The 24,135-nt window shown below is 34.9% G+C and overlaps 1 long non-coding RNA gene across 1 annotated transcript; it reads right to left on the bottom strand.

Annotated features, from left to right (window-relative positions):
- Window positions 1–3,107: 3,107 nt before the first annotated feature.
- LOC146908251 (uncharacterized) lies at window positions 3,108–4,190 on the bottom strand. Its single transcript, XR_015017445.1, has 2 exons — window positions 4,132–4,190; window positions 3,108–3,321 (listed from the first exon to the last, which is right to left on the bottom strand). It is a non-coding gene; the product is annotated as an uncharacterized LOC146908251 (long non-coding RNA).
- Between the last annotated feature and the right edge of the window lie 19,945 nt (window positions 4,191–24,135).

Below are 24,135 nucleotides of genomic sequence, written 5' to 3'. Positions count from 1 at the left end.
TATATATATATACACTCCATCCGTCCCGAATTATAAGCAAAAAAATCACATTTTCTTTGTCCCAAAATATAAGCAAAAAAGACCAATTTTTATGTTATTTCAATAAAATCATCTTTTCCAAAGTACAATTAAATGCAAATTGCATTCAATTTGTTCTCCTTTCTATTCTCTCCATAATCATCAACCAATAAGAATTGTTTTTATATCTTTCCATGAAACTTATTTCAAGAAAAACACAAAATTATACCTCAAACTGCTATGTTTTTGTTTTCTTAATAAGTGTGAATTTGTGTTTTTATTTAATATAACATCCAAAAATGTCTGGTATATATAATAAAATATAAAAAAATGAATAGACATCTTTGTGATAGTTTAGTGGCAAAATCGAATGCACTTGGGTCCTTGGTCTTGAGGTTCAATCCCGAGCATTTGTGTGTATTTGAACCAAATATAAAAGTCTCAATTACATACACAACTATTAGACCATTGCAATTTAATATGCATTACAGAGTTATCTATGAATGTAGAAAACTACTATATACTCCCTCCGTCCCAAATTGTATGTCACTTTGGGGGAAAAAATTTGTCCCAAATTATATGTCGCTTTACAATACCAATGCGGCCTTAATGTTACTTTTCCTAATATAACCTTAACTATTTATTCTCTCTCTTCTTTCAATTCTTTCATTTATCTTTCTCATATTATTTATTAAGGACAATTTTGTAAAACAGCTCATAATATCTCTTTTCCACACAATATTAATTGCATTTCTTAATATGTGTGAAATGCCCAAAACGTCATACAATCTGAGACGAAGGGAGTATGACATAGAACGGAAGCAAGGATTAGCAAGCGGTAAACCAAAAGATAAACAAATAAGTTGCAAGCGATAAACCTGAAAAATAAAAAAGGGGTTTCCACCACAATTGAGAAAAGTTCTCGATAATTTTATTGAATGAAAAACTATCTCTTAGGCTACGAATGTTTAGTTTAATTTTATTGAATGAAAAACTACCTCTTAGGCTACGAATGTTTAGTTTAAATACTAGGGAAATAACAAAGCACAATGGGCCTAATTTTCTTTCCAAAAAGATATAATTCAAATCAATCCGACACCGGATGCCAAATCTGCACTATTCTCATTGAGCCTTTCTTGCACGCCACCTCATATTCGATACATGCAGCCATTTTTCCTACATCAATATATCTTAATTTTTTTTTGTCATCTATTTCCATTAACGACACAACTTTAATCCTTAAATAATTAGTATTTTTTTTCTATTGTTTTAAGTTTAATCATGCATGCTAGTACTAATTTCCTACTATTTTTTCTATTAGTTTTAAGCAACAACAACCAATATACTTAAGATCCATTTTGCTTACAAAATGATGGTTCTTTTTAAGTTTTTGGCGTATCTTTTTATTATGAACCCAATTTTTAATATTAAAACAATTAGTGGTTAGTGAAGCTCAACACAAGTTAGTTAGTTTCTCCCATATAAACTTACTTTTACTTAATCAGAATGATTATTTTTTATGTTATTTACAACTTAAATAGATGATTACTATTACTTGAAAAATCATGTTTTTCGATAGGGCCATTTTTAATATTTGAACATGACATCCAATTTAACCTTTCTGACTTTGTCAAAACATTCTTCATACCATTAAACCAATTAATTCCTTCAAGCATATAAAAAGTTTGCAAACGGTATCATTTCAATGCATTAAAAAAGTTTGCAAACGGTAACATCTCAATTAAAACGTATAAAATATAAATACCAAACAAAAAACGTATAAGATTTATTTTATTATTTTTTAATAAAATAATCAAAATGAATTTTCCACTAATTTTTTTTTTCTTCTAAACATGTCTTTTTCTGTCATTATAAATTCAGGTTGTTTATTCCACTTAGACTGTTCGATAAAACTTGACCAAGAGAAAAATAATATTTACATAAAGAAGAAATACGGCAAAGAGTGAAATGAAAAATGTTGTTACGACTATGGTCTTGATTATGGCAGTAATTGTGTTTGGTTTAGCACAAGCTGGCTCTCCTAGTACCCCACGGTGTATTATCAAATGTTTAATAAAAGAATGCAGCGGCTTCTTCGTATTTCTCCCTTTAACGTATACGTCCTGTACTACTTCGTGTCTACTGAAGAAATGCCCAAAGGTTGCGAAGTTAATTGAACCTCAGCCCGATGGATAGCCACAAAATGTATCCACAACAAGCTTGAGCCATAATAATGCGGAAATTTAAACGGGTATAGGTGTGGAAACAGACACTCTATTTCTCAGCCCACGATGCAACCCCACATATATAAATATATATATAATAATTACATATAATATTTAAATTGATTATCAATCCTAAACTTTTGATTAGTCTCATTTTGAACTGGTAATGCTTTTGTTTGATTGTATTTAGTAACAGGTTGGAGATTGGCTATGGAGATCCTGGAAGATATAGCGTGGAAAGGAGGCTGGCGATGTATGCAGATACAACACTGGGAGAATGTCTGAAGATATAATGTTTTGGATTGCTCAATACAGTTGTAACAGCCCGGTTTCTAAAGTGAGGTTGCATTTTTTTCTTTTCAAAGCAACTCAATCCTTGCACTAAATGATTCACGATTGTCTTAAATTTAAAATCAGAGTAAACAAATTATTTTGAAAGTGTTTCTCACAATAGGATTTGAATCAAATGCCACATTTTATAAAACAATCATAGGCATTGTGTTTTCAGTTTCAAGTCATACACTTCTTATAACATAAAATAATGCAAGAGTATTCATTTCTCATGGTAATATCATTTACAACGATGTCCAACAAACAATAGAGAAAATACACATAAGACTCTACAAAAATACATCTAAGCTGATCCTTAACTCTGAACTTGGATGACAAGGTACAAGAACCGACCAATGTCCAATGACATCAAGCCTGATTGCCAAACTGCTACACCTCCAAAGCCTTTCAATTGTAACGACCCAAAATTTTTGAGACATTAACTTATATAATACTTAGTGAAAAATGGTGCATATTTTTTTTTATAATACTAATAACTTAAAACTCCCTCGCTTCAAAGTAAAAATGAATAAATAAATAAATAAGTTTCTCTTTGAACTTTCTAAATAATAAATCAGTATTGTTTTACATCAAAATATATAACTCTTAAGAGTAAGGCCCTTGGCCTTTAACTACCCAAAGACACACCCTAGCTGATCATAACTTTGGACGCTTGCGAGAACTCTCGCTAAGGCGCACTCAAGGTCCACATCACTCGAAGCCTCCAACTGTAAGTCATTATCATTATCTGATTTTCAAATACGGAAAAGGGTCAACTCCCAAACAATAAAAAGTATACAACTTATAGATATATATATTTAACATATATTTCAAGACATGAAAATAGTACAAATATTAAAATGAAGCACACAAAATGCCAACACCAAAAACACCAATGGACTCGACCAATGCACGACCCCCCTAAAGAACGACCTATATGCGACTACAAATGATCCGGATATCACCTCCCTTATAGGGCAACATAAGTTCTTCGTAGATATTTGTGGGCTTCAACCAATTATGAAACCAATTATGGACACCACATACCCCACGGGTCCCAACCAATTATGGGCACCAAAAGAAGACAACGAGCCTCAACCAATTATGAGCACTCAAAAGGAAATAATAAGCCCCAACCAATTATGGGCACTCAAGACTTCGGGTCCCAACCAATTATGGGCACCATGCGACAATGAATGTATGCATGCGGCATCTGGTTATTAACTCCACAAAATAAATCACTCACAATGAGTATTCGACCAAATTAACCATTGTCTTAACCGCCTGCTAGAGACACTGATTACACCGACAATAACTTCGACTAACAAAATATGCAAGACCACAATTTAGGCATGAAAACAACAAGTTATACTCATAACCAAGCAATACAAAATCAAGTTCACATAGTATTTTTTTTTTTTTTGGTGAAGCAAGTTCACATAGTATGTAAGCATGGTACAATACATAAAATACATAAACATGTTAAAAACATCATCATTTAAACAACATGTAAATACATATATAAAATAAATAAAAAATGGAGCGCCCTTACCCTTACCTTAGCACTAGCGGCTCTAAAGATTTCCACCAACGGTCTTTACTCCGTCAAATCTACACCTTCACAAAAAGCATTTACTAACTCAGTTTCCAATCGCTCTTACTCCTAATTCCCACTCAGCTTTAGTTTGGTTTAGGTATGTTTCACAACCGCTTCTACTTAATTATGAAGTCACCGATCATTGTTCTTTCAAGAAGTCATTTGATGATTAATCAAACTACACTATTTAGAATTAATTAGAAAATAAATGTTTGTTTCCAACCCAGTGTTCGAATGAAAATTTTGACAACAGAAACATAATATTCCACCTAATTCTATTATAAGAAAATAAAATCAGAAATTATTTCTCTCAAAATTTTTACTCACCGTTTCAATAACCACATAAGCATAATTCAAAATTACTATAAAATAGTATTTCATGTTGTCTAGAAAAAACAAGTATTTGACCGTAGATTTATTTCAACTTTCATAAGAGAAGAATAAAAATTTAGGTAAAATAGCAGCCTAGTAAATTCCTATTCCAAACTTTCATATATATATACAGCCATCTTTAGATTTTCATAAACTAGAAAATAATTGAGAATGAGAAAACATATACAAGAGTGAAAAAGAAAAAATGTTCTTACTTGTGTTGTGATAGATCTAAATGCTAATTTTAGAGTTGATCTTTGTTCTCATTTCTTTCTCCTGCAAGACCCTTTCTACGGCTCTCTCAATCTTTCAAGTGTGTATTACTCAGTAAAATGCATGAATGATGAAGAGGACCGATTGTTACTAATAGAAAAGTAACCTCCCCCACCAACTAACTTCCTAAATGAGTGGGACTAAAATAGTGGAAAGTGGTGTGTTGGGGTCATCTATCTATCTACTCTCGATATAACAAAACAAAATACTAATATAATTACTTATTACCCATTATCTTTTTATCTTATTACAGTTGTTGTACAGACATGAAAAAGGGTTATTTTGGACATATCATGACTTTTGACATTAATACCCCTGTCTAATTTTTGAGGGATCTGATTTACTTCATTACTTTTAAGGTTAGTAGAGATATTACAATGAAGTAAACTTTTCTCACAGGAAACTGGCGCTGCATGCTATTATCCAAAGGCTACACCCTATTTTTTCACTTTTCCTTCCTAGAGAAGCAAAATTAACATCATTTCATCATTTCAGTTCAGTACTTCTCTATCTCAAAATCTTTATCTCAAAAGTTCATCTCCTTATCCTTACCTCTCTAGCAGATTTCGAAACTCTCCAACATTCACAACAGGTTAGTGTTTTTGTGTTTGTTTTTTTGTTATCATTGAATGATTTTAGCTTGGTGTTGATAGAAAATGAGGTTTTTTTCTTCCATTTTAGCTTGATTAAATGGATTTGGAATTTGAATCAGCTTATTTGATGGTTTATTTGTCCTCATTCTATGATTTTAGCTTGGTGTTGATAGAAAAGGAGGTTTTTTTTTCCATGTTAGATTAAATAGTTTATTTGATGCTAACTCAAAGCTTAATAGGCCGGCCCGACGGGCTTAATAGGCTTTTTTGTATGCCTTAGCCTGGCCTATTTAATTAAATAGGCTTTATAAAAAGTTTGAGTCTGACCTTGTTAATAAACGAGCTGGGCCGAGCTAGGCTTTAAATAGGCTAGGCCATAGACCCCTGTCAGACGGCCTGGCCAGTTCCCACCCCTACTCAAAGTTCATACCTTGCATGTTAGATTATATTCAAATGAACTTCTGGTCAAATTATTATACCGAAAAATAAAATTTTTCACACAAAACGAGAAATTCTGAATGAGGAAGGTTAGTATTTATAATGAGAGTTTCTAACTGAGTTTGGGCTAAAAACGCAGGATAAACCCACAAAACGCATAAAATTATGCATGCGCCCCTGGCATTTAAAATGCCCAAAACACATATGGCATGCCCAAGGCACATCTAGTGCATTTTTGCAGAAGCCTAAGGCGCATAGCAACTTTTTGCTATGCCCAAGGCGTATAGTATCAACTTTCATGGCCCAGTTTCTCCGATGTTTGTCGTTTTTAGGGTTTTGTCTTCAAATAACTTGCCTCGAAACTTGGGAACATAATTCCTCCATATGTAACGTCTCCTAAGGCCTCTTGAATCTTCAATCTTGGTCTTTCCATAGTCTTCACAAATCTTCGGATGTTCTTGATTTGCCGATTTGCATGATTTCTTCGTGAATTACTTCAAAAACCCCCTAAAATTGCTATGTTTCTGGAAAACTAGAATTACAGACTCAAATATAGAAAACATTACAAAAGTCCCAAAATCATAGGCAATTCTTCTAATACTCCTCCTCTTTGCTTCTAAAACCTACTGAAATGGATTGAAAAACATGCTAAGAATAACGTAAGATGACCTGTCATCACAACCCTAAACTTAAATTGTTGCTTGTCCTTAAGTATCGAAAGAAAAACCTATTTTAATCTTTGCATTTTTTTAAGGAAAAATATACCTTTCTGGGAGTTGTGCTTAGGACATCATTCATCGCATTTATAACAGAGCAGCAACTAACTTACCACAGTAATATATATTCTCAGCCATACTCTTTTTCATGATACACGCATGTATCTCCTAAAGCCATTAGGGTTTGTCACAACATTTTCCCACTCGAGTCGTCACATGAATGTATCTTGCTGTAAATTTTAAACAATTCTAAACAGACAGTCAAAATCAGATTATTTACACACTTGGAGGACTTTGAGGGTTATAATTTGGCTTAGGTTAAGGATGGATATATTTGGGAAAGTAGGCTAACAAAAAAACTTGGAGTTAATTCACTAACCTAGGGATTCCTACTAAACATTAATGGATTGTCATCCTTCCTTCCTTGATTCAAACAAGAAGGGTGAAACAGTAGAACTATTTGTCTTTTTATTTTTGAGAGAAAAATAAAGCAGAGGAATTTCGTCGTTTCAGACGAAATTTTGGCAGAGAGGTATTTTAAAATACCTCATTTGGTTTCCGAATGGGACAGTTTTAAGTTTTATTATTATTTTGATTATTTTATTATTTTTCATTAATTAAAATCAATCAACTTCACATTTTTATTCTTCTATGCCTTTGCGGCTTCTCATCCCTTCTAAAAACTCTTTTTTTTCAAACTTTAAAATTAATCCAACCAACGAATCAGAATTTTTAACATGAACTACATGATTTTGATCCCATCTTTGGGTATGTAGGCAAAAGACCATGTCTTTCCAAATCAATAAAAAATAACAAAAATATTTTCCTTTTCCTTATTCATTCACACTTAGACTTTAGGCCTTTTTACAAGCAAGTATAATTTAGCACAAGATAAGTAAAACAAGAGGTTCCTATGGAAGGGTTTTTTTCGAACTTCTCCCCTTCCCCTTGGAAGATAAAAGATCGGTGGTGAGTCCAAAACTTGAGATTCAAAACTAATCAATAGTTTGATATCCAAAAATCACCGCGACAGTTGTGAATGTACCTTTGCAGTACGAAGACGAATATATGATCTAGTACGGACGGGTGTCTCACCCTAATAGTTTGCAACCTATTGAGGAATCTTCTCCAATGCCAACAAAATGAGGAGCAGTTCATCGCATAGCAGAATGAGAGAGGCTCTCCTGATACCATTGAGATCATTAGTGACATTGTTAGTCGGGCTGATGAATATTTGGGTCAGGAGGGGTTGAGTAATGCGGAGTTACATGAGACTTTGCGCGATGTTAGGCGGAGGTTGGTACCGGTATTGACCAGAGGTGGAGGAGGTCGAGGAGGCAGCAACAGTAGCAGGAGAAGCATCAGGAGTAGTGTCATTTTTAAGACTTGTTAGGCTTTGTTCGTTTTACGAGTTGTAATTTGATGACATTTGTTCGTATTTTGTTGACATTATGTATTTTAATTGATGTTGGTACATTTCTATTTCATCGTCGTAATTTGCGTTTATTTTGAATCAAATGTTGATAATCCGTATGTTTGTAATTTATTAATGTTGATGTGGAAATACAAAGAAAAACAAGGAATTTTATAAGTGCATAAGTGTAGGTTTTGGCAAAAAAAATGCCTACCGCAGGTTCTTCCTTTAGGACGCAATGACAGTTAACTGCACATGTCCTACTGCTTAAATTTAATTTTGTTTTGAATTGAATATGGAGGCGTAGATAGTTTAAAAGATGGGTGGTGATGGGAGAGAAGATGTGCAAACATACAATGGTACGAACACATTCCCTCTCTCATCGCCACTCTTAAAAACTAAAAAAGAAGTCATAAGATATGCGTCAAATCTGAATGATTTTTTTGTTTTGTTTTTAGCCTTTTCCCTTTTATCACCTTTCCTTTTATCATTTTCATTCACTCATTTATGGTTTGATTTTGTAGCATACCGAGATAAAATGTGGTGTTCTATTTAACTTTAGATTGCAATGGCAGTTAACTGCCGCTGGAATTGAATCGGCGGTAACTAACTACCAATGAAATGAAACCGGCGGCAGCTAACTGTCGTTGAGGTTAATTAAAATCGTCATTTCATGTTGTTGAGGGAGAGAATGAGCATACCGATAGGCAAAATTACATGTTTAGTCCCTTAACTTAATTTTAGGTAACAGTTTGGTCATTTATCTTTTTTTCATTTCAATTTTATCATTTTGGTCCATTTGCATATGAATTTTCAAGCTTTAAATTCATGGTTTTATTTTCTTATGGCCTTTCAATCTTCAAATACATGGTCTTCATCTATGTTTGCACAAGAATATTAGATTTTAAACTTGAAAATTCATATAAAAATGGATCAAAAGGACAAAATTGAAATAAAAAAATGATAAAAGATTAAACTATTACCTAAAATTAAGTTAATGGACTAAAAACTTAATTTTGCATACCGATGTTAACATTATTGAATTTGGAATAAGCATAACCAGGAGGAGAAGCATGTGGCTACATGAGACTATTAATCATATGCAGCACTGGCGACATGTCAGGGCACTTCGATGCACAGATTGCAGAACACGGCATAGACCATAATACGAAGATGCCCTGACATTCGTCTGTTATACACCAGACAAGACAATCTAAGACACTAGGAGAAGCATCTGCTTGTGCAAAATCTAACACAATCATTGCCATAATGCTGACTATGGTCATACTCATACAAATACTTTTCATCTTACTCTTTGCCATATTTCTTTTTATGTATATATTAATATTTTTTTTTTTTGGTACATGTAAATATTTTTTCTCTTCATACAGTATATGTTAAGTTTGAATGAAGAATCTAACTAGAATAAACAACCTCCATTTATGATCACAATGAAAAACTTGTTGGGTACGTTTCACCAACTTAGTGAAAAACTCATGATGATTTTATTAAAATATAATGATTAACTAAATTTTATACGTTTTATTTGAAATGTTTTCATTTGCAAACATTTTTTTTTTTCATTGAAAACCAATTAACTCATGTTCGCATTGTCCTTTAACTGCACCTGAAAATGAGTTAATTGGCTTAATGGTATGAACAAGGTTTTGACAAATTAAAGTCAGAAAGGTTTGAGTACCCTTAATATTTTAATTATTATTTTCTTTGGTGAAGACATTTTAATTATATAACTATGACTACAAGATAATTAAAATACTTCCTCAAAACAAGAAGATAATTAGAGACCGTCTAATATGAATCCAGTAAAACATTAAATCCTCGCATTTTTTTAAGTGATCTGTCCTGTGAGAACGGTTGAGTCGCAACGGCGGCAGCGAATGCTCCGGTGATCGGTAACGGTTTCCGATGCGGCGGCGATGCGTCTTCTGCGGTGGGACGAAAGGTGCATGTAGGCATGTTAGCACTCCGACGCTCAAGTCAGTAATGGAACTGAAAGAAAGAGTGTAAGAAGTGTTGTGAAAAGTGATGTGTACCTTGAGGGTGAAACAAGTTCACCCTTATATAAGCGCGCTCATGGCATAGTCGTTTCCGGGTTATGCGACGTATGATTAGGAGCGGGGAGGGACACATGTAGAGTGATCCCGGCAAGGAGGCGTGCTCCAGTGTGGCACGACATAGGCAAGTTGGCGTGCTCCTTTGAATGTGTAGCCTTAAGGCGACGTATTGTTGTACATGTGTAGTCGTGTGAGTGGTTCAGAATAGTTGCCCCTTAAGTTGTTGATGCCTTTATGGCTCAATGGCTTTAGCAGAGAAAGGAGGCGTTCGATAAAAGGAGCTCGTCGACGGCATATTTCGGCGGCCCTCGATGCGTTATGTCAGGAACTTGAGCCCACCCGGAAAGAGTTTGGTGTCCGTTGATGATCTAAGCCAGACGGCCCTTGAAGTGTTTCGTTGGGAAGCTTTTCTTCCGTCCGCGAGTGATGGCGTCCAACTGTGAGTTAATGGGAGTAGTTGGCATTTAATGCTTCAGGCGGAATGTTCGAAGATGCAAAGATTGTTCGGTTTCACTTTTCATGTGTTTGGCTCATACGTTGCACGTGCTTCTGGAAAGGTGTTACATGCGTTTGTGGATTTGATTGTGTTACGTTTTCCCAAGACTACTGTTAACCGTTCAGATCGTGACTCTATGCTTTCGCTTGGTCTGGCCTGTTGATGTGGACAGTTTTGAGGCTATTTAAGAAGAATTTTTTCTTTGTTTTCCTCCACAGCTCTGTATTTTGTTCCTCCTTTTCTCTCCATTTTTAAGTGTTCTTATTCTTTTCTTCTATGTGGGTCGTAGAAGGAGATCTTGTGTGTTTTTCACGGTGATTTGTGGAGGTTAAAAATATATTGAGTTTTTTGAAGGGTTCTTTATTCCTGAGTTGAAATGGATGATTTTGTGGATGATCCTCTTTTTTCTTCAAGGAGTTGTGGCTGTCATTGTAGGTGTTGCAGTCGAGAAAGAGGACTCTTTTTGTTCTGTCACGTTAAGGCAAAAACTCATCTTGTTTTACCCTGTTAACTGGGTTCGTCTAAGAGCCTTTGGACGGGTCTCGGGGCGCGGCTTTAAGGACAGAGATTTGGCAAGGCTCTCGCCTAGGATCATGGATCCTTGAATTTGATGGAACTAAGTTTCCCCCTTGCCAACCTCGTCGAAGCACCGATTTGAGTCGTCTCATGGGTGCGGGTTTGCCGTCGAGCTCTGGCTCGGTTTGTCTTCAATATTAGCAATCAGGCGTGGCTTGTTCCTTCGGTAGCCCCTTAGCAATTGTTTAGGGCATGAATTTTGTTTTTTGTTTCTCTTTGATGTAGTTTCCGTTGTGGCGGCCCTTCTTGTAATTGATTTGAATGTTTGAATGAAAAGAAGCTTAAAAAACCTTTTTCTTTCCTTTGTTGTTGTTTTTGTTCCGCCCGAGCTTTTCCTTTCCCTTTATGTTCGCACATTTTATTTCATGCCACATTTTCGGATTGTATGCATTTTTATTTAATGTTACGCAGGGAAGGATTGCTCGGGCGTGTCGTCTGGGTCGCACTGATGCATTTTGTTTCATGCGGTGCCAAGTTCATTTAGTCTGTTCCAGTGCATTTTGTTTCATGTGGTAGCAAATGCGAGTTCCTGGCGCCTTATCGCGTTGATGCATTTTGTTTCATGCGGTGTCTGGTTCCTTTTGGTCCGCATTGATGCATTTTATTTCAGGCGGCGGCAAGCGCGAGCTCCTGGCGCCTTATCGCGTTGATGCATTTTGTTTCATGCGGCACCTGGTACTTTCGGTCCACACTGATGCATTTTGTTTCATGTTGCGAGACCTTCTTTGCTCTATGCTTAATTGGTCGCCCGGGGGAACACGTTCGACCAAGGATTAGTTCCCCTATTAGGGCGTATATGTTAGTGTAAGCCCTAGAGGCCAATGGTTTACGCTAAACTTATGCTTTGTATAATGACTTTTATTATTAAATAATATATGGCACTCTTTATTATATTTATTGTAATATTAATAAAGTCCATGTAATAGATAGTTCGTGTTATGGTATATTAGGTGTGACTTAACATGAGATTACATTAACATAAAGAACGCTATTCTTAAATGTACCCATAGTCAAACTTTAATATAAATTGGGATAATAATAAAGCGTCGAGACTATTATGTGTAACAGCCCGATTTTCATTAGATTTATTTTAATTGTTTTTATATGTGTTTATACGTGCCTATACATGATTAATTGCCTCTGTGTGTATTTTGGTTGGGATTATTGGAATTCGCTGTTAGAAGGGTATTTTAGTCATTTTGGACTTAGGGGTATTTTGGTCATTGTATGAACAACGGTAAATTAGTAATTCCTCTGTGATGATTATTTTTTAGTGTTTCAAGTGGGAAGCATTATTTTTACTAAGTTACTAGTGGGTTGTGGTAATTAGTGGCGAGCCGATAAGTATTCGATAACTTTTACCGTAAATGAGTAAGACTTTGTGGTTTAGTTATTTAGAGGTCTTAGGCCCATTAAAACTTTTAAAGGGTTAAGCCCATTAGTGTGGACACTAGTTAAGCTCTATTCTTGGTAGAAAAAATAGGGTTCACTTTCATTTTGCAAAATTTGAGAGAGGTAGAGAGAGAAAGAGCAAGAGGAAGAAATAAGAGGGTTAGAAGAGGAAACTTGAAGAATCAAGAGGTGATAGAGATTCTAGGAGCTAAATTGAAGCTTTTGCTAGGATTATTGGTTATTGAGGTAAGGGGGCTAGTTTTCATCATAATCCCTTAGTTGTAATCTATTCTCTAGTTATATTGAAAAGTGCTTATTTGTGAGAAGTGATTATTTTGAATTTAATTGGAAAAATTTGTGCTCCTATTTTGATGTTAATTTTTGGTGTGCGAAATTGATGCTAAACATGTTGTTGTTGTTGATTTTACATACTTGAATTGTGGTTATATGAAACTTTGTTGATTTTTGCTCTAATTGATATAAATGAGTGTTGTTGTTGTTGATTGTGATGAATTCATGTTTAAATGAGGTTGTAGTTGAATTGGATATGTTGTTGTTGCTGAATTATACCATGGGTATTCCATCTGTGTAGTTGTGGTTTGAATTTGTGAAGTTTGTGTTAAATTATTCATGTGAAGGACCAAAATGAACATTTTGAATAATTGGTTCTTGAATGAGTTTTTGGTGTTGTTGGGTGAGTTAGACAAATTGAATTTTCTGTTTTGATGTTCAGAAAATGGTTGTTGAGTCAATTGGGAGAAAACGGGAGTTTTGTGTGAAAATTCGATTTTGAACCGTTTTGAAAGTGAACGTCTATGTGAGGTTTGGGAAATAAGTTTTGGAATGGTTGAAACATGAATTTTTCTGTGTAATAAGATAAAGCTAAGTGTAAGGAACGCGTAGGCGAAAACGGAATCGAAGTCGGATTAACGGCTTGGATTTCTCCCGCGAAATGGCAAAACGAAAACTGAGTTTTCACTGTGCTGTCAATCTGGCTTAAGCTAGCTCTGAGCGAGCTCTACCTGGAGAAATCTGGCTTAAGCGAGCTCGGCTGGCTTAAGCGAGATGCCCAGAACTGCACTCCTCATTTCGGGTGTTTCGGGCTATGGGAATCGTTCCGGGTGATTCCAAACTGATTCTTTTGATGTTATTTGATGTATTTGAGCTTTCTAAACCTTTTGAAACATCAATTGAATTGGATTTGACTTGATTCTGTGATTTGGAACTAAACTTTTGAAAAATGTTCAAACACTTCGATTTTTTCCGAAACTCGTTTTTCTCAAGGAAAAGGGGTAGAGATAAGGTTGTATACTGATTATATGATTTCTAAAAATGGTTGTGATTGATTTCATTGAGTTTTAACTTATTTTTCTTTGAACATGGAATTCTTTTGGAAAAGTTATAAAGAGAGATGAACTTCGTGATTTTGATAATTGATCGTAGTTGGCCGGTGAAATGCACATGTATACTCAACTGCACCCTTATGTGATCTAAGAGTATACATAGTTGAGGCATTAAAGTTTGTTTACTTGGTTTTGGTTAATTGTCTCAATTGTTTTAAAAGTTGTAAAATGATAGACGAACTTGTCGAAAATGATCCTTAAGGTTGATTGCCTTGCAAACCTTTGTGAATAGCTTTATATGATTACATAAAGACGTATGAATGATTGCTAGGTGTTGAAAATGATATTTATCTTGATATGATGTATTTTCTTCTTTACTTGGATTGTGAGAAGTTGTAACTATGTGGAGAAGTTGATATTGATGAATACATATATGTTGATTGATTGAAATGTTGTTGGTGAATACATATACGTTAATTGAATTGTGAATGTTGTTGGTGATTGCATATATGTCAAGTAATGGTGAATTGTTGGTGAACGCATATATGTTAATTGATGGTGATGTCGATGTTTGTTGATAATTATGATGATGATTTGTTATGCATGGATTGTAATTACTTGACGATGCAATGAGGTGTTAATCATGAAGATAGGGTATATATTATATAATGGTGTAAATTATATAATGTTGATGAGTCTTTAGTTATGCATTGTCGAGTCATTACTTGAAGTCCATGCATTCATTGAGTATGTAATCACGAAGATGGGAAAATCACGAAGATGGGGGAATGAATCGGTATATGCAGTTGTATCCAAATTAATCACGAAGATGGGAATCACGATGATGGGTGGATTATTCGGTAATATTACCTCCGATGTCCAAACTTTGGTATCACATGCATCTAGAAGGGTCTAGAACATTGCATGCATTTGAATAGTTGATGAGTCGTGTCATAATTGAATATGTGACTTGTTGAATTTGTGCATTAGTGAAATTGGTGAATGTTGTGATTGTGCGGATTGGTGTATATGTACATTGGTGGATTTTGTTGTGGATAATTGAACTATGCTCTAATTGCATGTCTTACTTGCTTGTGCTTATACACTTGGTGAATCAATTTGATGATAATTGTTTTGATAATAATGATGAGGTGAGAATTGTATATATGTGTGTGTGTGTGTGTGTGTGTGTGTGTGTATGAATTGGTGATTCTTTTGATAATGATGATTGCTTGCTTATAACTTTGAAATGATGAATTGTGCTTGTTGAGTTAAGTATGCTAAATGAGGAATAAGGTGAGTAATCCTTTCATTGATTGATGTTGATAAATGACGAGCTTATGTCGATGACTTGATTAGAGATTGAATATGCTTGCTATGCTATGTTAGAGTTGCGATAGCATGATGTGTATGGGATGGGAGATAATATTCATGTGATGTTAGTATTCTAGAGGGATGGGTATGTATATGTGTTATGCATGAATCCTTGAATGCTTATGTCTGTTTATGTTGATTATGATTGATGTGAAGCTAACCCCCAGTGGTCTGTGGTGGACCGCCTACCTGTTTGTATGAATGGGTAGACGACGTGCAGGTTTAGTTTTGTTGCTTGCTTGATGAGTGCTTGAGGATAACGGGATCTACCTCGTCTATCTGTTTTTTGATGTCTTAGATTAGGCTCTGATCTAGGATGTCAGTCGTTATCTTTATTCTGAGATTTTTACCCTTATGTCGGGATTTGAATATTTTATGTGTTGATGTATTTGGAGTTTTGACATGTATACTTGCATATGTATGTTATATGTCCGCTTTGAATTTTTATACATGTTATATTTTGGAGAACTTTTGGAGACGTGACGTCTATTTCTTGAATAATTGCATTATTCGCGTGTTTTATCGCTTTAATAGAAATATGGCATTACATTATGTATGTAGACTGATGACCACGTCTCATGGGTCATGGAAATGAGATATTAAGTATATACATAAGTATAAATATTAGGAGTAATATTTATACTGGATTGATCCACCATAAGAATACTACATAGTATGTTATGAAAATGTCGTAAGATATTCTCACAATGATAATAGTGTATATCACTCTTAGACCTGAAACCACCGTGATTCCTAGATGTGGACTCAAATGCTTTATTGTCATTCTAACGTTGTCTGTAAAAGGATAATCGTAACGTTGACTAATGGGTACTTGATGAATCATGCTGAGGGACATGAGTGTCCAAGATGATATTTATCCCTCCTCATAACAGGAGATATATCTTTAGGCCTCTTGATGAAATATGAATGTAAAGTTGCATGGTCATGCTGAACTAAGTCAATATGAGATATTGGACTTATTCATTATTCAGTATTTATTTGATCTATACAAGGGTGATAAAATCTATGCCTTGTACACATGAATATTATCATGTAAAATATTCCGTCAGATCACTTGACACTCTTGTCACTTGGGTAGCAATGATGTGTTGCTACATACTGCTCATTGTTTATAATATTATATATTAGATTTAATATTATTGCCAACGTGACAGAACCTATGGGGTCAAACACAAAAGAACGATCAAAAGAGAAATATATGTAAGACTTATATGATGGGTGAGTTAAGTAAATAACACTAATTAGTTAGCAAAAGACTAAACTCGTTATTGGGCTTACAGAAACCCAATAGTGACTTCTGACTTGCAGAGCACACTAGGAGGTTCGATAAATAGAACCCTTGTGATGAAGTCTTTGTTACACGCTTTAGAAACCCTAATTCTCCTAAACCTCTGATCGCTTGGCTAGCACTGGGAATTGGAGGAGCACCGTTCGTGTGGAGTAGTAGAGGCTTTGTTGTTTGCTTTGCTTGATCGAGATTTTTCATGCACTTCGAGGTAACATTGATTCACTGATTCATGTCAAATTCATAATGATCCAAGGAAAGAAAGTCAATATTTTTATTTTGCTGCCTGTTTATGCAATCGATTTTCCTTCAGTGGTATCAGAGCCAATTACAAAACCATGAATCAGATTGCTTTATTACTGCTTTATGTTTTTATTTCGATTAAACATAATGATTGAAATTAAATAATAAAGAGAATTAAAATTGGCATCGTATCATGTTTCTGTGCATGGCTCTTTGATTTGTTTGATGCTTCAGAAATGCTTTCTGGTGAAGCATCGATATATCGATTATACATATTGACAGAAGGATGATTGATCGATCGTAAACACATATATAATATCAATCACGTGTATATGCATGGCTTTTCAATTTGTTTGAAGCTTCAGAAACCGATTCTGGTGAAGTATAGCTTCAGAAATCGATTATGGTGAAGCATCAATATATTGATTATCCATATCGACAGAAGTGTGTTGATAAATTTTGTGTAACAACGGTATATGTGATATAGTAGTTTTGATCGTCCATTAAATAAGTTAGATGATATTTGTTCATATTGATTGATTGATGTGTGGAGCTTCGAAACCGATTATGTGAATTCTAGTGAAGCATCCTAGATTCGATCTTCATATTTGAATAAACAATTAGAATACTTGTTTGATATGATCATATTGTTGTAACAAAATTAGGGTTTGCCGAAACGGTTAGGGTGATCAGAAACATATCAAGTGTGATGCGAAATACGACGCTAATTCAAAGTGAATTGTTCATATTGATTATTTGCCAAATTTTAATTTAATATATTTAATTATGAGGTGAAAATAATAGTAATAATAATAATAAAAGTGTGTTTGTTATTATTTTGTGTGAATGATTATGGCCTTAGTCCTTTTATTTTGGATATTGAAATATGGCCTGCATGTTGTGCCTCTCTCTTAATTCTATTTGTACATTCTCTTCTCATCCACTCCCTTGTATGTAAAACGAGTTTCTTTTATATGTAATGTAAATAGAATACAAGGAGGTAATAGGGCTCAAGACGTAGGATAGTCCTGGAAGTCTAGCTTGGAGAAGCAAGGCCGTTTCTAGGATTAGTTTAGATTCTCTCATTGGCTCGAGAGAGTCATAGTGATAGAAAGCCATAATCATGTCACTTTTATTTTGTACTCCCTCCGGTCACTATTATAAGCAAAAATCAACTTTTTAGGTTCATTTATTAAATGATGTATTTAGTCTATGATATTGACCAAATATTGACCTAAAAAGTTGATTTTTGCTTATAATAGTGACCGGATGGAGTATAATTGTTATGCCTGTTTGAATGCTTGGAGTGCGAACATGTAACACCCATACAAGAAATTACCTAGGATATCTAGCATGTGCGTTAATTTAGTACTGGATACATTAAAATTACAACATAATTTCGATCGGATGAATACATACATCAATACAAGTTCGATCATCTGATAAAAACAATACTAGATAACAAATACATATGTCTGATACATATTTGAATACATGAGGAAAGTCTGCAACCGGTACGAACGAGCGCTTGACGATTATTCATTCAGCTACACATCTGCTACCTCTTGCTATGAGCAACCTTCTTATCTATAAAATAAATAAATGGATTGGGAAAAGACGGAATGTCTCAGTGAGTTCCACATATCCTAGACTGTAGTCAATCTTGGGGGAAACCTATGATCGCCATCTGACTAAACTCAACCCATTTTGGGTTTATACGGTCTTCTGCATAACTAAACGATCGGGGGAAACTAGGATCGTTATCTGATTTATATCATAGGTCTAATCCTGTACATAAACATATTTGTATTCTATTTTCCTATTAATGTTAGAATGTTAGCTGATAGGTCAAACCGCAAGTGCACGGTCTATCGAATTAGTAGTAAAAGAGAGTATCGTTCCGCTAGGGAGTTGTTCAATTTAATTAACTTTTAGAGAATGATTAGAGGAGAAGAAAGATTATAAAATTGAGAGTTCAGCTGGTTGAAGGTAAATAACAATAATATAAAGAGAGCCTTGGGATTATTGGTTTCATCGTAATGAGAAATCCTTCACAAACAAACCCTTAAACTTATAATTTCACGTTGGTCCTAATTTCTAAAGACAAGTTTCTCTTTGGCTTATCACATCTCCTTTCGGTCTCAGTGAGTGTGTTCATCCAACAACCACACCTATTTTCATGGGTGATTGCCTTTGGAATCCTTGAAGCTCGAAACTTTATGTGTCTCAAGGTTTGCTAGACTATTTTCATGTTTCGCAATCCTTGTCTAGATTCACTTGTTCGAATATCAAAACTCCACTTTCGTTTAATGAATTGATATTTGGAATAATGTATTAACAATTATCAAACCCTCCACTTTCGCTTCTACAGTTTGATAATGGTTAATTCATGTTATAACGGTGAATCTAGATTAGAAATTAGGGTTACATAAAATTAAGGTTTAATGGCTTGGTTGATCCGAATTACGTCATTAGACTTATCCAACAATACCAAGACAAAGAAGTCTACTCGCTCATGCTTATTGTAGACATAGAGAAGAAGAGAGAAAGCATAAAATAAATTGCAAGAAAGTAAAGAAATAAAAAGGAGAACTTTATTAAGAAAACAATTGTCACTATTGAATTCGAAGAAAATAAAGATGAATATTTGTGATGGGAGGCTACTCTATTTATAGTCTACAATCGACTTAAAATCTAAGCAACTACAAGGGCTGTTTGGCAAAACTAAAACAGAGTAGCTTGGACCCTAAGCAAAAGCAGCAAAAAGAGCTTCTGGGAGGTGGCACGGCCGTGCCACATGTTGGCACGGGCCGTGCCAAGCTTCTGACTTGGGGGAATATATTTTTGTTCCCGAATCTTTCGTATTTTCGTTCCGAATCAGCTCCAGACTCCTTTCTTTTGCTCCAAGACTCCTTCCATCTAATATTCATTCCTGAAATATAAAAATATGCAATTGAAGTAAAATAGCTCAAAAAGGGAACAATATTAAAATAAAATAAAACCAAATCTAAATAAAACGAAACTAAATAATATATAAAAACTAACTAAATAATGACTCATTAAACTCCCCACACTTGAATCCTTGCTTGTCCTCAAGCAAAAGGCAATAGACATAGTAGCAAAAAAAAGATTTAACATGGCAACACAATTGAAAACTTATGTCTCCTTTAAGGTTTTCTTCCAATGTACACTATTCACAATTTCAAGTATTCCTTGTGAACCTATTCAACCCAACAACAAGTCTCAAGTGAGTGTGTGTGTGCAGTCCAACCCTTTTCTTGCTCTTGTATAAGACAGATATTATGAGGAACAGGTTCTATCCTTAATACTAAAGTAACCGAGAAAAGTCATTTCTTCATTTCATATAAGAGAGATGGGAATTTAGTTAAAATTAGATTAACAAATTAAGCACAAGGGGCTGCATATTGCTTAGGGGCTATCTATCCTCATAGGAAGTCTTTATGGAGAGGGTGTCCTTTCCCCCTAGATTTAAAATCACCCTAAGTAGTGCTGCAAAATTTTTAATCATCTCCGCGTAGGAAGTCTTTATGGAGAGGGTGTCCTTTCCCCCTAGCTTTGATGAATTTATTTCCTCTTTTGAGGGAATTTGGAACTTAAGCTCAATTTGGGAGTCACCACCACATTTGGAAAGTCAGAGAGAGGGTGTCCTTTCCTCCACATGTTGGTGCCATTCTCCCACCCCATTTTAGTTTAACAATTTATAACAATAAAGCACATTATTTCCCATACAAACTTATACTACTTTTACTCTAAAGACTTTTAAGGGTCTTGATGTAGGATTTTTACATGTCTAAAAACTATATACACGTGAGTATAATATAGGATCGTTTCCATAGGGAGTTGCTTTAATCATAAGCGTTTTCACAATATTTCACATTAAGGATTTGGGTATAAAATGTTTGTTTGTAAAACTATTTTCCCATTCGACAATAAAATACAACGAGAAGAGATAGAACTATTTCGCTTGCGGTTAGAGATATCAACCAAGCATAACAGCAGCATCTCTCGATCGATTAACAGATTCTAGCTTTATAACCAATATTATCACAATCATTTCTACAAATATCCTTCGTGTCCAAAGCGATATCGTTATTTCTAAAGTATCATTTAAACATTCGTGTCCAAACATTTAAAAGATAATAAAGTCGATCGGATAACCTAATCGATCGTGTCCAACCGATTAAATGTCCTAAAGCATTAAGTTCTTGATTAAAAACGATTATCAAAGATTAACAAACGTGTCAAGGGTGATAATTAAAGATAGATTGTTATTCTAGTTCAAGATTCAAGAGTTCGTGTCCAAATCATCTTGAATCTCTTTGAAAGCATTAAAAGCAAGAATAACAACAATATTGAATCATTAAGCTAGAACCATATATTAAAAGATCAAAAGATTACATAATAGCTTGTTTGATTACCTCAATACTACAAGAGTAGATGATAGTTACACATGTCTATGTAAACAATGCAAAAGATGAAGGAAAGATGAAGATTCCATGCCAAGATCCTTGATGTCTCAATGAATCTAGGGTTGAATCTACTCCTAAACTACTTGCTTTGTGTTTCTCTCTTAGAAATAGCTCTAACCTCTCTCTTAGATGCAGCAAAATATCTTAATAAAATAGTGAATATCTAAAAGAGAGGTAAAACTTCTATTTAAATGGACTGAAATCGTGACATCTCGCTTAAGCGAGATAAAACTCGCTCAAGCGAGCAGTAATAATATCCAACTCTGACCAATGAAGGCTTGCCACGTAGCCCTTATCCCTATAGAAGCTGAATCTGGCATAAGCGATCTGGAAACGATCCACAAGCGAGGTTCTGGATTAGCTCTCTGGACAAATCTCGCGTGAGCGAGATGCACTCGCGTAAGCGAGTTGCTTCAATCTTTAAACCGCCTTTGAACCTTTGCTTGCGCAAACTGGAAGCGAGATGAAAAGCGAAATTCCATTTGCTCTTGACATTGATCTTGCATAAGCGAGTTACACTCGCGTAAGCGCGAGATGCCAATTTTCACGAGCGAGTCTGAAGCGAGCTGGCTGCGCGATAATCATTTGTTTTCTGGAACTTTCTCGTGTAAGCGAGGTTATCTTGCGTAAGCGAGTTTTGCTTGGCTTAGAATATTGAGTTTTGGTCCTTGCTTGTCATTTCCTGCATAAATTGGGTAGAATCAGGCATGTAAAGCATAAATGGTATAAATACAACAATTGATAGCTTTTCAGTAGATAACTTGCATAACAAGTCACTAAAAATGCCTATTTTAACACATTAAAGATATTACTTTTGAGCACTTATCAAACTCTCCCCAACTTAGCTTTTTGTTTGTCCTCAAACAAAAGAATCAAAAGGAAACTCACAAGGCTTTGGACAAGCTTTCTAGCACAGTACCAATCAATTCAAAACATTAAAAATTTTCAAGTGGTGATTCAAATGTGAATGCACAGGCAAGTATGAAGTTCTCCATTATTCCAAGCACAACTATGAATGTGAAACAAGTCCTAAGCACAAAATATATATCATAATATTCAAAGCATAAATATAACTATCTATGAACCACACCTAACACACTTCTTTGAAAGTAGATGAAATACATAAATAACAATAAACCAAGGTAATGAACACACATCCAACAATCATGCTAACATCCTGATTAAGTTAGGTGTCCATCCAAATATCGTCTCAAAAAGCACAGAAGCATGGATCAAAAGGTCATTATAGGGTTATAACTTGGCCGGGCTACAAAAGAAATGTCATATGTGGGGCAATTGATCAGAAAACCTATCAAAGAGAAACATTCCTTGTATCATCAATTAAAATCCATTACCTTCCCTACCAATCATTACAAACCCTTAGTGATTAACAATCTATCCGATAACCTTGACAACTTATTCTATTTTTGTGATTTTTCTTTCTTTTTCTTCTTTTTCTTTTCTTTTCTTTTTTTCTCAAATGTACAAACTTTTCTTTTCTTCCATGTTGTCAGGTTATTTTAACACATCACCAAGATACTTGACATACAATGCCTCCTTTTCTCCCCAACTTGAATACAACAAAACTCTAATTGAATGTTCCCCTATCCTAAGGCAAGGGACAAAGTACAATAAAGTTAAGGGTTCAACAAAGTGAAAATATCAAAGTCCTAAAGCGAGTCAAACATGAACTGGGTTTTTGAAAAATTTCAGGCAAATTCAATGAGCATTGTGCTTATGAATATTGACAGTTCATGTTTGCGGACTTGATTCATTTGGCTTAGATTGGGGTATCAGATACTCACTCTTCTCACAGGTAGGCTTTATGTGGTCAAGTAGGTTAATCTCAATTTCAAAAATGCCTTGATCCTTTCCATGCTTTCATACAGTTCAAACAATTAACATAACAAAAACAAGTTAGACAGTGATTATCGGTCTCCAGCATATATTAAACAATTTGAAGCTACCTCACATTTAGGTTAAGTACTAAGTGGTTCAAAAATATTCATATTTATGAAAAGAATTATATGAGATACATTTTGTGCAAAGTACAAGTTTCAAATTCTTAGTAAAACCTAGAACAACAGGAAACTACTACCTTGGATTTGTGCTTTCTCACTATTCATATCATTATCACTCACCTGAACTTGCTCCACATTTGGCTCCTTTGAGCACTTTTAACTTTGATATTCATGAGCGAATTTTCTTTTCACAAAACACAAGCAAGATTAAACAAAAATTTCATCCAAAGCTTATAAGTTAAAATAAAAAAAAATAAAAAAAACTAACAACAAGCTAAGTTATTAAACCAAAATGAAATTTAAAACTAAAAGTACTACCCAAAAGTTTGAACACCCGAAACCGTGCTCATAAAGTATAAGTTCAAAAGCAGTAAATATGTTCCAACAAAACAATAAAAACATAAAAGTAAAAAGGCAAAGCAAAAGCCATAGCAAAATAAGCATCACTAAAAATCCAAGAGATGCGGTCAGTGCGCCGCATCATCATCCATGTCATCATGAGATAAATGGACACTGACTGTCCTCTCTGCATCCTCATCGACTCCATGAACACTGGCTGTCCTGGCCACATCATCACCAAGATGGACACTGGTTGTCCTAGTCAGATCATCAACAGGTCCACCGAAAGCTGCGCCACTGCCTCCTCCTGGGTAAATTGGCCTGTCCCCAGGCCACATGCAAGAATCAAAGAACTGAGCAGGAGTGAACGCGAAACACCTAGGGTCCATATGAGCATCGTGAAGATGCGAATAGATACACTAGTTGCTGTGGAAGATTGCAGCCTGCTGGTCTATCATATGGTTATCTCTCAGCTCTTGCCTCATAGCTCTCTCATGCGCCCTC

The sequence above is a fragment of the Medicago sativa genome, chromosome 7, assembly GCF_051527215.1.
Source record: "Medicago sativa cultivar Bolivia chromosome 7, Bolivia_mono, whole genome shotgun sequence".
Classification (NCBI taxonomy): domain Eukaryota; kingdom Viridiplantae; phylum Streptophyta; class Magnoliopsida; order Fabales; family Fabaceae; genus Medicago; species Medicago sativa.
The sequence above is the reverse complement of the archived record's forward strand: the minus strand, read 5'-3'. Positions and strand labels throughout refer to the sequence as shown.